The sequence below is a fragment of the Nannospalax galili genome, unplaced genomic scaffold (assembly GCF_000622305.1).
Source record: "Nannospalax galili isolate Female #2095 unplaced genomic scaffold, S.galili_v1.0 scaffold324, whole genome shotgun sequence".
In the NCBI taxonomy this organism is placed as follows: Eukaryota; Metazoa; Chordata; class Mammalia; order Rodentia; family Spalacidae; genus Nannospalax; species Nannospalax galili.
The window spans coordinates 5,510,559-5,516,466 of NW_008353027.1; the positions used below are offsets into that span (position 1 = coordinate 5,510,559).

At 39.0% G+C, this 5,908-nt stretch overlaps 1 protein-coding gene across 1 annotated transcript in view; it reads left to right on the forward strand.

The window, feature by feature from the left end:
* Sobp (sine oculis binding protein homolog) overlaps positions 1-5,908 on the forward strand; it is a 170,880-nt gene that overhangs the window by 142,307 nt on the left and 22,665 nt on the right. The gene's annotated exons all lie outside the window — the stretch shown is intronic.

A 5,908-nucleotide genomic window follows, 5' to 3' on the forward strand; every position in this document is an offset into this window, starting at 1 on the left:
TTATGTAGCAAATAATCATTCTATGATCATGTTGGAAATTAAACCCTACAGGAAGTTTCTTAGTTTGAAAATGAAAATGAACTTCTGCATAAATTGCTTTTCTGTGAGGGTCCTTCTGCCTCTTTTGAAATCCTTTTCCTGGTTTCTTACGTCTGTGACTAAAGCATCGTTTTCCTCCCTTCCTTTTCAATTCTTGCTTTGTGAGAAAGCTTGGACTGTTGAGCTTGGCGACCCCTTCCAGTCGTGGTTGCCTCACACTACTTCTGAAGGCAGGATGGGTCAGCGTGTCTGTAAGGCATCTATACCATGACTCTGGCCTTTCTTTTGGAAGATAGTTCTGCCTTGTAATGAATCTAGCAGCTCATCCATCAGCTGTGTTTTTTAATAAAACATGAAGAGTGCAGTTTATGGCCTCCACTATTCAAACAGCCGTTGAGCCTAGAAGGAATTACTCATTTTAATGGTTCTAACACTCAGTCCCAGGCAGTCATGTTGCTTTATCAAGCTTTGCCTGAATTACAGCCTGGCCATGAAGAACAGGGCTGAAGAGAGGCTCCTCAGGATGGTGGGCAGCTGGTGCACAGAACTGTCAGCTACCTTTCTTGTCACTGCAAACGGCCCCGTCACCCTTAGGACAGAGTCTCTTGGGAAGCAGGGTGAGGGGCAGGTATCTGTGAGGCACATGTATTTGTCAAAGCAGAAACATGCCCTGTTTTCTCTCAAAGACACACAGGTCATAGGAAAATAATTTTCTTACCCCTTTTACACAGGGAGGCTGGAGGGTAAAAAGATAGACTATAACAAGCTTACACAGTTGGTTACTACTATTAGCTCCATTTCACAGATGAAGAAGCTGAGGCCAAGCTTTTGGAGCCCAGACTCATTCCTACATCTTGTCATCCCATATTCCATTGATTTCTGGAAGCCTCTTTGGCATCCCGGGTACATACCATTAGGGCCCTTCTGGTGGTAGTGTCAAAGCCCCAAGGAACAGTAGGTGTGGGCACCCTAGAGGGGGAGAGAACAAGTAGGTAGGTGGGGGTCAGTCTAAGATTGCCTACAGGAAGGACAGACTTCAAAGCCTTCAAACCTTGAGTGCCATCCTTGTACATCTCCATCTTCCTCCACTTCACTCTTAAATGAGCTCATGATTCCTTGAGATGGCTGGTCTTCAAGATCAATGTCACACTTAACCTGCCAAGGCCTCAAGAGCCACCTTCCTGTACAAAATGCAGTTTCATTTATGGAGTGACTCATTCAGAGCTGCTGCATAGCAATAGTGGAAAGTCAGGGGATGGGAAGCTTTTTTTTTTCTTTTTTTTCCTTTTGTAAATTTTATGTGTATGAGTATTGCCTGCATGTAAGTGCACCCATGTTGTGCAGTGTCCACAAAAGTCAGAAGAGGGTGTCAGATCCCCTGGAGCTGTAAAGTTGTTAGCCACCATGGGGGTGTTGGGCATCCAACCTGGGTCCTCTGCAAGAGCATTCTGTGCTCTTAACCCATGAGCCATCTCTCCAGTCCAATTTAATTTTCAAATTTCTGAAGGCATTCAAGGAAATGCTAACATCTTTTTACTGTTCCATTGCTGCAAACTCTCTTTGCTCAGAGAAGAAAACTTTTAGCAAAAGAATTTCTTAATTAAATATTTCCTGATGCCAGATTACCACTCAGGAAGCAGCGGTGGCTTCCATTAAAGGATGAACTTTACTCCCACAGCTGACAGTTGATTAATGTGTTAATTAGAAACCCTGCCCTTCCCCCAGTTACCCAAATCTTCTCTTAAGTCCTGCAGAATGTATATATTGTGCCCATGTGGGTAACCCAGTGGCATATATACTGTGGCTTTGACTCTGGACGTTTATATAAAAATGAAGGCTCAGTTGCCAACATGAATAGTTTTCTTTCTTTCCAAGGGAAATACAAGAAGGAAAGAGTTATAGGAACCAGAAGTCCTGCCTTTCAGGGTGCTAGTATCAAGAGCAATTGATATTTCTGCTGAGGCAGTGTCTTTTGAGCATTGAGTGGTGTGGGTTCCCACACATTTATTTCATAGGAAAGGAGTGAGGCCGTCAGACCACTGAGCTTATAAGTACTGCCCTGGCAGCCAGCCACCAAAATATAAACACTCCAAATGGACTAAAGGAAATGTTCATTCTCTTGTTTAGAATTGGACCCATCCCAGGAAGGTAAATTTAATCTTTTTGAGGACTGATGTTCTAGGGTTGAAGGGAACACACATTTGTTTATCTCCTTTGTGATCTTTTTGTCCTCCTGGTGATACATTATGTATTTGTGATACGAAGCATTTCAGCTGTCTTGCTCAATGGCATTGCATTTGCTGATTGTTCGGGCCCCAGATTGGCATCATTAAACAGTGATAGCCTCTGTCCAATCTGGGACCTGTTAGGAAGACAAGGGGAACCAGAGAGGCCAGATTCCAACAGAAATAAAGCTGATGTGGAATCAGGGCAATGATTGTGTAGCTCTGGGAGTTGGGCTCTGTACTTCCTAATCTCTATCTTTAAATATCTGAAGGAATTTTGGTACTTCTTGGTATAATGTAGGAAAAAAATGATGTCTCAAAAATTAAAATAACATTTAAAATAAAATTTAAAGTTATTCATAAAGAAGGGACGAATACCCCCAATTGTATTTCTGAATACAATTCAGAAAGCCACAGTTTATTAGACACATACTGTGTATTCTATACATGTGCAAATGTTATTTTATTAAAAATAGACACAATATATATTTTCACATACTACCACATCTTAAGTAATCAGCTCAGGCTCTTATGATAAAATCTTTAATTACTAGAAGTGTGTCATTAGTTAGATGTAGAATGAGTGATGGTGCTGTGTTTTATTACCTCACATGATAAAGCCATTTGCACCATAAATTCATTGACCTCATCTTGAACAATGTGTCCTGTAAGACAGACTTGATTCATTATTTCTTAAGTGACATTTTTTCCCCTTCTAATAATCTTTTGCCTCATCAGAAAGATTGCTTTTCCATAATTTTAGGTCAGTGTTCTGAACTGAAATATAAAGTCTTATTACATTTACACTCACATCACCCCAAAGTGATGCAAGCAGGACGCACTGCTATGAAAGACATGGGGAACCAGCAGAAAATCAAACACTAGCATTAGGCCTTGGCTTTCATGGGAAGGTTTGAGAACATGGGATCTTGCTTCTAACTGTAATGTCTGTGATTTCTTAATATTGAAAGGAACAAAATATGGTGGAGAATTCTCATTTGATAGTTGGGATGGGCCTTTGGGTATTCCTTATTTACCAATTATTATTGAAAGTGAAGGAAATGAAGGGAGAACAGTTAAGCTCTATTTAGATTATTATTTTTTTAACCCACTTGAAAAATATGTATTTAGCTTGAGGAAAGAGGAATCCTCTGGAGGAAAAAAAAATCTGGCAATTTAAAAACCAATTAATGAGGACTGGTTAAGAACACTGACTATTCTTGCAGAAGACCTGGGTTTGAATCCCAGCACCCACATGGCAGCTAACAACTGTCCGTAACTCCTGTTCCAGGGGATCCGAAAGCCTCTTCTGTCCTCTGGTAGGCACTGCATGACATGGGTGCACTTACCTACATGCAGGCAATACACTCATATATATAAAATAAGAATAATAAAACATTAAAAAATTGTTTTAAAAAAAATTCATGATTTCAGAAAACTCTTCCCCTTATGGTTAAAGAACAAGATCCAAAAGAAATATGCCAGAAAATTGGCATGTTATTTTAATTAGTTGAGTTCATTGATGGTAATTTTTCAGTTCATGATTAAAGAAGCTATGTTTTGCTGCTGTTGTTGTTGCTTGAGACAGCATCTCACTATATCCTTCTGGTTAGCCTGGAACTCATTATGTAGATCAGGCTGGCCTTGAACTTAAAGAGAGCTGTCTGCTTCTGCCAAGGACTGAGATTAAGTGTGCACCACTACACCTGGCCCTTAAAGAAACTTTGTTTGATCCCTCCTTCAAACTCATAAATTTAAATTTTAGGCTTTCTATGCATGCCTAATATTAAAACAGAGAGAGGTAGTTTTATTGCATAATGGAATTTAACTTTATTTAAATGGTCAGTTTAAGAAAAAAATATGCATTTTTTTTTTCACTACCAGTTTGTTTAACCTCAACCCAGATGAGAAATTTGAGAATCTGATGGATTCTTCAGGGATCTTCTCATCAGAGGCTGTTTTGCCTCTATCTGTAAACTGGACATCTCATGACAAAAATGCCCTTCTGAATTCAGGAGGGGCCCAAAACACTGTAGTGAAAGATAAGCGAATGTAAGCATTGGGATGATTATTTTTAACCACTTTAATGACTGCAACTGTTTTGATAACTATGCTGAAAGGATGCCCTTCTCATCATCAAAGGTCACTCAGCAGTGTTCTCACTGTCCAAAGATTTTTTTTTTCCAAGAAGTATTTGGAAAGGGCAACTCCATACCAGACCAAACAAAAAACTAATGTGTGCCAAAACATGTATTTTATTCAACCTCACACTATCACGTTTATTACCTATAAATATCAATGGAAAAATAATGTGAGGAGGGAAAGAGTGGATTTACACATCTGCCGTGAGAGTATGCGCCCACAACCACATACTAGCAAGCTACCACTGTTTACAAGCAAGGGAAGCTGAGAGTTAAATGAGATGAGTAATCAGATGCCCAGCATATGTTGTTTTTACATTGTTTATGTGACCAATCATTATTAAAATTTATCATCTTTTAATTATATCAGTTTACGATAGTTAAACACACACACACACACACACACACACACACACACACCAACAGAACAGACACTCTTCAAAAACAAGTTTTTTCAGAACAATATTTGGAACCATTGCTTCATTGGGGGAAAAAACTCAAGTTCAATAAACTCATCATGGCACTGAGTTTCACAATACCCCCGTCTGATGTTGCATGGCTTGAATGCTATGGAAATTACAAAAAGAAAAAATAAGAAAGAAAAAAGACTGTGTGTGTAAGATTCTGTCAAAAAAAGTGAGGCACTGAAAGAACTATTGAAAATTTTGACATCTGTTTATCTGTTTATAGCTATGGCAAGATTACTCATATTAATTCTTGTTTAAAATGCCATATGAAGGAAAGACATTTGTGCAAACAAGAGTCATATTTGAATTGTAGATCATGTCTTCACCATCTGTGAGAGCTGATGGTGTTGCAAAATTAATGTGTTAATGAAATCACAATAATTTCTCCAAAGTAATGGGTTCTGAAGCCGAGAATGACTATTTTTTGAACTTTGATGTCTAGTGATTTCCAATTGGGAAAAGCTCTCAGCCTTTAATTAGTTCTGCAGCCCACCCTTAAAATAAATTTGGTGATGTCTTTTTTTTTTTTTTTTCCAGGAGTAGATTGTGGAGGGGGGAGGGGGAGCCATAGCAACTTTTGGAAAATGTTCTCTGGTGTTTGAAAAGTTGTTAAATAAGACTGCCTGCCAAGAAATGTCACCAAAAATTCTGACTGCTGAGAAAGAGTGGGCAAACAGCTCAAAAAATAATTCTAGCTTGCTGTAACATCACAGGTTGGGAAGAGCTAAACCTCACACAGACTTCATGTCTAATTCCAAGTTTCTCCTTGGAAGCCAGACATAACGATGTTCAGTGCCTTGTGCTATTGGTTAACACAGCATACTCTTTCCAACCATGTTATTGAACATAGTCAATAACTTAGAGTGACTTTGAATGAGGAAAATTTTAAGGGGTTATGTTCCATGTCCATTGAACTCTATGGGGATTCTTTTCCTCCCAAACTATTTAGATGTGTGTTTACAGTGAGCCTCTTTGGGGAAGAGAAAATGTGAAGGCGGGTGTACTGGGCACTGGACTGATTATATATATATATATA